Source organism: Micromys minutus, assembly GCF_963924665.1.
Source record: "Micromys minutus genome assembly, chromosome: 1".
Lineage (NCBI taxonomy): Eukaryota > Metazoa > Chordata > Mammalia > Rodentia > Muridae > Micromys > Micromys minutus.
In genome coordinates, this window is record NC_137969.1 from 214,374,793 (window position 1) to 214,385,038 (window position 10,246).

A 10,246-nucleotide genomic window follows, 5' to 3' on the forward strand; every position below is an offset into this window, starting at 1 on the left:
ACAGGGCTAAACAAAACATTTTCAGTTGAGGAACACCGAATGGCTGAGAAACATCTAAGGAAGTGCTCGACATCCTTAGCCATCAGGGAAATGCCAATCAAAACAACCCTGAGATTCCACCTCACACCAGTCAGATTGGCCAAGATCCAAAACTCAGATGACAGCAGATGCTGGCGAGGCTGCAGAGAAAGAGGAACACTTCTCCACTGTTGGTGGGGTTGCAAGCTAATACAACCATTCTGGAAATCTGTCTGGCGATACCTCAGAAAATTGGATATAGTATTACCTGAAGACCCAGCTATTCCACTTCTGGGCATATACCCCAGAGACACTTTAATACACAACAAAGATATATGCACCACAATGTTCATAGCAGATCTATTTATAATAGCCAGAAGCTGGAAGGAACCCAGATGTCCTTCAGAAGATGAATGGATACAAAAATTGTGGTACATATACACAATGGAATACTACTCAGCCACCAGAAACAATGACTTAACCAAATTCTTAAGAAATTGGCTGCATCTAGAGAATATCATCCTGAGTGAGATAACCCAGTCACAAAAGAACAGACATAATATGCACTCACTGATAGTGGGTTGCTAACCCCAGAGGCTTGCACTCCTCCAGAAACAACTCACAGACTGTATGAAATCCAAGAAATAAAGAAAACAAAAAAATATACATATATTTACAAAACAAGAAGACTTTGACTATTTCCATGTTGCGTTTTGTTTTGCATGTACTTTACGCTTATTGTAACTATTAGGTTTTCAATGCATACTGTCAAGCCCTTGAAAAAAATCAAGCACTGACTAAAAAAAAATATATTCACATGGTTTTATGTAAAAATTATTTTAATGTCTGAAAAAACAGTACTGACAAAAATGTATAATTTTAAGCAAAAAATGTTTAAAATCTGTACATTTATCTTTGTTTTGTAAAATAAAGTCATTTAAAAAAAATATCCATTAGCCACTTGCATTCCTTCTTTTAATATTTTTCTGTACTGTTCTATGAACTTATGGCTTTGAGTGAATTGTTTCCTTAATTTTTTTAAGTTCTTCGTGTATTCTAGATAATAATCCTGTGCTGGCTAGTTTTGTCAACTTGACACACAAATTAGTGTTAACTGAAAGGCAAGCGCCTCTGTAATATCCAACTGTTGGGCGCTTTCTTCTTAGTGATTGATGGAAGGGCCCAGCCCATTATTGGTGGTGTCATTCCCTGGGCTGGTTCTATAAGGAAGCAGGCAGAGCAAGCCATGAAGAGCAAGCCAGTAAGCAGAACTTCTTCACAGCCTGAGTCAGTTCCTTCTACCAGGTTCTGGCCCTGTTTGAGTCCTGACTTTATCCAATGATGTACAGCAACATGGAAGTCTAAGCCAGATAAATCCTTTTGTCCTCAACTTGCTTTTTGGTCATGGTGTTTTGTTGCAACAATAGTCACGCTAAACTAACAAATTATCTGTACAATTAGTGAAGGTCTTCTTCCATTCTGTGGGCTTTTCTTTCACTCCATTAACCCTTTCCTTTACTGTACAGAGGGCATTGAGTTCCATGAGGTCCCATTTGTCAATCATTGGTCTTGTTACCTGAGTGACAACAATCCTATTCAGAAATCCTTACCTACTCCCATATCTTGACTTCCTACTTTTTTCAGAGTTTCAAACCTCATGTTGAGCGCCTCAATCCATTTGAATCTTGTTTTTGTACAGGGTGTGTGTACTGGCTGGTTTTGTGTCAACTTGACACGACTGGAGTTATCACAGAGAAAGGAGCCTCCCTTGAGGAAATGCCTCCATGAGATCCACCTATCAGGCATTTTCTCAATTAGTGGGAGATTGAGGGTGAGAGGGCCGGCCGACTGTGAGTAGTGCCATGCCTGGGCTGGTATTGCTGGATTCTATAAGAAAGCAAGGTGAACAAGATAAGGGAAGCAATCCAGTGAGCAGCACCCTCCATGGCCTCTGCATCAGCTTCTGCCTCCAAGTTCCTGCCCTGTGTGAGTTCCTGTCCTGACTTCTTTGCTGATGAACAGCAATGTGGAAGTGTAAGCTGAATAAACCCTTTCCTCCCCAACTTGCTTCTTGGTCATGTTGTTTTGTGCAGAAATACAAACCCTAAGACATTAAGAGACAAAGACTGAATGTTATTTTTTTATAAGTAGATACCCAGATTTTACCGCACATTTCTAGATCAATCAGTCTTTCTCCAGTATATATTTTTTGTCAAAAATAAGATGGCTGTAGTTTTACAGCCTTTTACATGGGTCCTCTATTTTTTATTATTACCTTTTTTTCTTACACCTTTATTTAAAAAAACAGAGATACATGTACTGATTATTAAAAGCATTTTAGAGTAAATATGTATGAATATATTTTTGTCAGTATTTGATTTTTTAAAGGTTTGATAGTATGCATTAAAATCTTACTATTTACAAAGATCATAAAGTATATGTAAAACAAAACATAACATGGAAATGGTCAAAGTTTTCTTGGTGTGTAAAGATTAAACATAATGATTTTTTAACTACCAAAAATTGCCACAAGGCTAGCTTCTTAGCTCTTGAGTTATTAATGATTTAAGGTCTAGGTGCACCCCACTCTGAGAGGGTGCTATACACTTATTTGTTTGTTTGTTTTGTTTGTTTGTTTTTTCTAAAAAAGAATGAGAGTTCCACTTTCTTGCCTTTTTTTTTTTTGAGGGGTCCTCTATTCTATTCCTTTAATCTGTGTGCCTGTTTTGGTGTCTAGTGTGCTGTGACTCTGTTGTATACATCAGGCATGGTGATATTCCCAACACTATTCATTTTCTTTTCAATTTTATTGGCTATTCTCTGTATTTACATTTCAAATGTTATACTCTCTCCTCCCCCAATACCCTCCCTCCTCCCCCTCAACTTGCTTCCATGAAGGTGCTTCCTCTTCCAATCATCTTCTCCACCTCAGTGCCTTGGCTGGTTGATGATGTTGTTCTTCCCATGAGCTTGCAAACCTTTCAGCTCCTTCAGTCCTTTCTCTAGTTCTTTCACTGGAGTCCCCATGTTCAGTCTGATGTTTAGCTGCAAGCATACTCATCTGTATCTATATAACTCTGGCAGATCCTCTGAGGAGACATTCATATCTGGTTCCTGCCAGTAAACATTTCTTGGCATCATCAATAGTGCTTGGGTTTGGTGGATGTATATGGGGTAATTCTCCAGGTGAGGCAGTCTCTGTAGATTTTTCTTCAATTCCTGCTCCTCTATTTGACCTTGTATTTCCTCCCCTGTTTTGTTCTCCCTTCTAAAAAGAACTGAAGCATCCACATTTTGGTCTCCCTTCCTTTTGAGCTTCATAAAGTCTGTGGATAGTTTCTTGGGTATTCCGAGCTTTTGTGGAGGGAGGGGGCTAGTATCTGCTTATAAGTAAGTACATACCATGAGTGCTCTTTTGTGACTGGGTTACCTCACTCAGGATGATAGCTTCAAGTTCCATCCATTTGCCTAGAAATTTCATGAACTCATTTTTAGTAGCTGAGTAGTACTCCATTGTGTAATTTCATGGGGTCCCATTTGTCAATTCTGGGTCTTAGAGCATAAGCCATTGGTGTTCTGTTCAGGAAATTTTCCTCTGTGCCTACATGAAGCTTTTCCCCACTTTCTTTTTTATTAGTTTCAGTGTACCTGGTTTTAGGTGGAGGTCTTTGATCCACTAGGACTTGAGCTTTGTACAAGGGGATAAAAAGGGATCAATTTTCATTCTTCTGCGTGCTGACTGCCAGTTGAACTAGCACTATTTGTTGAAGAGGCTGTTCTTTTTCCACTGAATGTTTTTAGCTCCTTTGACAAAGATTAAGTAATCATAAGTGGTTCATTTCTGGATCTTCAATTCTATTCCATTGATCTACCTGCCTATCTCTGTACCACAGAGGCAGTTTTATCACAATTGATCTGTAATACAGCTTGAGTTCAGGGATGTGATTCCACCACAAATTTTTGTTGTTGTTGTTGTTATTGTTTTGTTTTGTTTTGTTTATTGTTGAGAATGGTTTTTGCTATCCTGTGCTCTTTATTATTCCAAATGAATTCGCAAATTGCTCTAACTCTATGAAGAATTGAGTTGGAATTTTGATGGGGATTGCATTGAATTTGTAGATTGCCTTAGGCAACATATCCATTTTTACTATGTTGATTCTTCCAAGCCATAAGCATGGGAGATCTTTCCATCTTCTGAGATCTTCTTCAATTTCGTTCTTCAGAGACTTGAAATTCTTGTCATACAGATTCTTCACTTACTTGGCTAGGGTCACACCAAGGTATTTCATATTCTTTGTGACTATTGTGAAGGGTGTCGATTCGCTAACTTCTTTCTCATTATGTTTGTCCTTTGAGTAGAGGAAGGCTACTGATTTGTTTGAATTAATTTTATATCCAGCCACTTTGCTGAAGGTATATATCAGCTGTAAAAATTCCCTGATGGAATCTTTGGGGTCACTTAAGTATACTATCATCTGCAAATAATGATATTTTGACTTCTTCCTTGCCAATTTGTATTCCTTTTACCTCTTTTTGTTGTCTTATTGATCTGGCTGGTACTTCCAGTACTATATTGAATAGGTAGGGAGAGAATGGACAGCCTTGTCTAGTCCCTGATTTTCGTGGGATTGCTTCAAGTTTCTCACCATTTACTTTGATGTTGGCTAATGGTTTGCTGTATATTGCTTTTACTATATTTAAGTATGAGCCTTGAATACCTGAACTTTCTAAGACTTTTTACATAAATGGGTGTTGAATTTTGTCAAATGCTTTCTCAGCACCTAGAGAGACAATCATGTGATTTTTTTTCTTTGAGTTTGTTTATATAGTGGATGACATTGATAGATTTTCATATATTAGCCATCCTGTATCCCTGGAATGAAGCTTACTTGATCATGGTGAATGATAGTTTCAATGTGTTCTTGGATTCAGTTTGTAAGAATTTTATTGAGTATTTTTCCATCAATGCTCATGAGGGAAAGTGGTATAAAGTTCTCTTTCTTTGTAGGGTCTTTGTGTGGTTTATAAATGAGCGTAATTGTAGCTTCAAAGAATGAGTTGGGTAGTGTTCCATGTGACTCTATTTAGTGGAATAGTTTGGAGAGTATTGGTATTAGGTGTTGTATGAAAGTCTGATAGAATTCTGCACTAAACCCATCAAGTCCTGGGCTTTTTTTGATTTGGAGGTCTTGGATGACTGCTTCTATTTTTTTAGGGGTTATGGGGCTGTTTATATGATTTATCTGATCCTGATTTAACTTTGATACCTGGAATCTGTCTAGAAAATTGTCCATATCCTCTAGATTTTCTAGTTTTGTTGAGTATAGGCTTTTATACTAGAATCTGATGGTTTCCTGAATTTCCTCAGTTTCTGTTGTTATGTCTCTCCTTTCATTTCTGATTTTGTCAATTTGGATACTCTCTCTGTGCAGTCTGGTTAGTCTGGCTAAGGGTTTATTAATCTTGTTGATTTTCTCAAAGAACCTGCTCTTGGTTTTGTTGATTTTTTCGTTCTTTTTGTTTCTGTTTGGTTGATATTAGCTCTGTGTTTGATTATTTCCTGCTTACTGCCGTCTATTCCTCTTGGGTGTATTTGCTTCTTTTTGTTGTAGAGCTTTCAGTTGTGCTTCCTAGCTATTAGTGTATGCTCTTTACAGTTTCTTTATGGAGGCACTGAGCGCTATGAGTTTTCCTCGTACCACTGTTTTTCATTTGTTATCTCATAAGTTTGAGTATGTTGTGCCTTCATTTCCATTAAATTCTAAAAAGTCTTTTATTTTTTCTTTATTTCTTCCTTAACCAAGTTATCATTGAGTAGAGCATTGTTTAGCTTCCATGTGTATGTGGGCTTTTTGTTGTTTTTGTTATTATTGAAGACCAGCCTTAGTCCATGGTGATCTGATAGAATGCATGGGATTATATTGAGCTTCTTGTATCTGTTGAGGCCTATTTTGTGACCGACTATATGGTCAGTTTTGGAGAAGGTGCCATGAGGTGCTGAGAAGAAGGTATATTCTTTTGTTTTAGAATGAAATATTCTATAGATGTCTATTAAATCCATTTGGTTCATAACTTCTGTTAGTTTCACTGTGTCTCTGTTCAGTTTCTGTTTCCATGATCTGTCCATTGATGAATGTGGGGTGTTGAAGTCTCCCACTATTTTTGTGTGTGGTACAATATATGTTCTGAGCTTTAGTAGAATTTCTTTTATGAATGTGGGTGATCTTTTATTTGGAACATAGATATTCAGGACTGAGAATTCATCTTGATAGATTTTTCCTTTAATGAGTTAAAAAGTATTTCCCTTGTCTTTTTTGATGACTTTTGGTTGAAAATCTAATTTATTCGATATTAGGATGGCTACTCCAGCTTGTTTTTTGGGACCATTTGCTTGGAGCGTTTTTTTCCCCAACCTTTTACTCTGAGGTAGTGCTTATCTTTGTTGCTGAGATGAGTTTCCTGTATGCAGCAAAATGCTGGATCCTGTTTACATATCCAGTAAGATAGTTTACTTTTTTTATTGGAGAATTGAGTCCATTGATGTTAAGGGATATTAAGGAATAGTGATTGTTGTTTCCTGCTAATTTTGTTGTTAGAGATAGAATTATGTTTGTGTGCTTTTCTTCTTTTGTGTTTGTTGCAAGAGGATTAGTTTATTGCTTTTTCTAGGGTAAGTTTCCCTCTTTGTGGTATTTTCCATGTATCCATACTATTCTTTTTGCTCAGTAATGTTTTGGCTACTTGGAGTCTCTTTGATTTCCATATGAACTGTAAGGGGGTTTTGTTGTTTTGTTTTGTTTTGTTTTGTTTTGTTTTTCTATTTCTGTGAAGAACTTCACTGGAATTTTGATTAGTTTTGTATTTGTCTGAGGTTTGTTCTTGCTAGGCCAACCACAATGTTAATTCTCCTGACCCATGAGAATACAGATCCTCCCTCTTCCAGTGTCTTCTCTATTTTCTTCTTTGTTTTAAGGTTTTTATTGGGGAAATCTTTTTGTTCCTTGGTTACATCTATTCTAAGATACTCTCTTGAGTTTTGAGACTATGATAAATGTAATTATACCCAGATTTCTTTCTTAATATATTTATCCTGGGCATATATAGGAAGGAAACAGAGTCTTGTTTATTTTGTACCCTGCCAGTTTGCTGAAAATGTTTATCAGCTATAAGAATTTTTGGTCACATCTTTATGGTTTCTTATATATAGAAACATGCCATTTGCAAGTAGGAGCATTTTGATTTGTTTCTTTTCTGTTTGTCTCCTTTTTATTTCCTTCTTTTGTCTTATTTCTCTAATCTGCAAACCAGAAGTAGCAAAAATAGACATGCTTGTCTTTATCCTGATCTTGGTGGAGATGAATCAAATTTCTCTCTAGTCAGCTCGATGTTATTTGTTGGTTTGTCATATGTAGCCTTTATTATGTTGGGACATGTTCCTTTCATTCCTGGACTCCTCAGGGTTTTTAAATCACAAAATGATGTAGGATGATGTCAAAGGTCTTTTCTCCATCCTTTAATGATTATATGATTTCTGTCTTCTCTTTACGCTTATATCATTTATCTCATTGTGACAGTTAACCTTGGCTGTCAAGTTGACTACATCTAAAAACAATTAAACACCAAGATTCTGGACACTCCTGCGAGGAATTTTTATTGAAAATATTTCTTCTCATTTAATATATACTGATTAAAGTTTTCCCTCCCTCTACTCACCACAGAGCCTACCCACCTTCCCTCCCGTCCAGATCCACTCCCTTTCTGTGCCACCTTAGCAAACAAATGACACAATGTCTAGCAGGGACTCCTTCAGCTCGAGCACCAAGACTGTGAAGCCCAATTTCGAGAAGCTGGACGAGTTCGAGTCTGGCATCTCTCAGGCACTGCTCAGAACTGGAGATGAACTCAGATCTCAAGGCGCATCTGTGGGAACTCAACATCACCGCATCCAAGAAAATCGAGGTGGTCGGTGGTCGGAAGGCTATCATAATCTTTGTAGCTGAAACCTTTCCGGAATATCGGCTTGTTTATGAATTGGAGAAAAAGTTCAGTGGGAAGCATGCAGTCTTCATTGCTCAGAGGAGGATTCTGTCCAAGCCAACCGGGAAAAGCCATACAAAAAATAAGTAAAAGTGCCGCAGAAGCTGCACCCTGACAGCTGTGCATGACGCCATCATTGAAAATTTGGTCTTCCCAAGTGAGATTGTGGGCAAGAGGATCCATGTAAGACCAGGGGGCAGCGGCTCATAAAAGTTCATTTAGACAAAACACAGCAGAACAACGTGGAGCACAAGGTCAAATTTTTTTCTGGTATGTACAAGAAGCTCACAGGCAAGGATGTTAATTCTGAATTCCCAGAGTTTCAACTGTAAAGAAAATGACTAAAATGTCATTCATAGAAAATAAAACAGAAAGAAAAAAGGAAGAAAGAAAACAAATGACGTTCTAAAGAATAATAATAATGAATATAATAAGATAAAACAAAAACTAACCATTGGAAGAGGACAAAACAAACAGAAGGGGGAAAGCCCAGGGAAAGGGCACAAGAAACAGAGAGACAGAGACCGACCCACTTGCACACTCCAGATTTCCATGAAAACATTGAACTGGAAGCCGTAATGTATATGCCAAGGACTTGTAGGGTAAAAAGACAGAAAAATATATCTTTTTTAAAAGACTTAAAAACAATAAGGAAAAGCCCTGACATGGCTTTGTAAGTTAAGGAGCCACTAAAGCTTCTGCAGAATCCATTTTCTGTTGACCATCTACTGCTGGGCACACAGCTTGTCCCTAAGATTAGTTTGTTTCTCCTTGGAGAAAACTAAACTTTCATTTGCACGTTATTGACTAAAGGCTGTTTCTGGGTTTTTCTATTCTGTAAGCTCCTGCATTGTCCAAAAGATGGTGTCCTTTGCCGTGCAGAAGCTTTTTCAGTCTTATGAGGTTGCATTTATTAATGTTGATCTTAGTGTATATGCTAAGGATAAGTCTGTTCAAAAGTCTTTCCCTGTGTTGACTGGTCCAAGGCTTCTCCCCACTTTCTCTTCTAGCAAGTTCAATGTATCTGGTTTTAAGTTGAATCCTTTGATCTATTTAGAGTTAAATTCTGTGTAGAGTAATAGATATGTGTCTATTTGCATTTTTCTACATGCAGTCACCCAATTTAACCATTGTTAAAGTTGCTGTCTTTCTTCCAATGTGTATTTTTGGCTTCTTGATTTAAAAGAAAAAAATCAGGTGCCCATAGGTGTGTGAATTCCCATCTGGGTCATGAATTCAACACTATTGATTTTGATCCAATACCATGGTATTTTTATTACCATATCTCTGTAGTACAATTTGAGGTTAGTGATGGTGATACCTCCAGCAGTTCTTTTACTATTCAGAATTGTTTTACCTGTCCTGGGTTTTGTGTGTGTGTATGTGTGTGTGTGTGTGTGTGTGTGTGCATGTTCGTGTGTGTGTGTGTTTTTACATATGAAGCTGAAAATTGTCATTCAACAATTGTGCTGGAATTTTGATGGGATTGCTTTGAGTCTACAGGCTGCCCTTAGTAGGATGGACTCTTTTACTATATTAATCCTAGCAGTCCATGGGCATGAAAGATCTTTCCATCTTCTGAAATCTTCTTCAGTTTCTTCAGTGTCTTAACATTTTTATCACACATGTCTTTCATGTGCTTGTTTAGAATTATCCCATGGGATTTTACATTATGAAGACTATTGTAAAAGGTGTCCATTCCCTGATTTCTTTCTCAGTCCATTTGTCATTTGTTCATAGGAGGGCTACCAATTTTTCTAAGTTAATTTTGTATCCAACAACTTCATTGAAAGTGTTTATTAGCTATAAGAATTTCCTGGTAGAATTTTCAGGGTCACTTATGCATGCTTTCATAATAGTTTGCATATGAATACACTCTGACTTCTTTTTTCTTTGTCTTTTTACTAATTTTTGTAGAATTGCTTTGAGTTTCTATTTTAGTTGATGTTGACTATGTGCTTACTGTAACGTGCCTATATTGTGTTGAGGTATGGCCCTTGTTTCCCTAATTTCTCCAGGATTTTTATTATGAAGGGGTGTTGAATTTTGTCAAAGGCCTTTTCTGTACCTAATGAAATGATTTGTAGATTTTTGTCTTTAACTTTGTTTATATGGCAGATTACATTTATCAACTTACATATGTTGATCCATCCCTGCATCTCTGGGTTAAAGCCTATTAGATAATGGTGGA

At 37.1% G+C, this 10,246-nt stretch overlaps 1 pseudogene across 1 annotated transcript; it reads left to right on the forward strand.

Moving 5' to 3' along the window:
- Nucleotides 1–7,805: 7,805 nt before the first annotated feature.
- Nucleotides 7,806–8,387, forward strand: LOC308417373 (small ribosomal subunit protein eS7-like; annotated as a pseudogene). The gene has a single exon. The product of its transcript is annotated as a small ribosomal subunit protein eS7-like (transcript).
- The last annotated feature ends 1,859 nt before the right edge of the window (nt 8,388–10,246 follow it).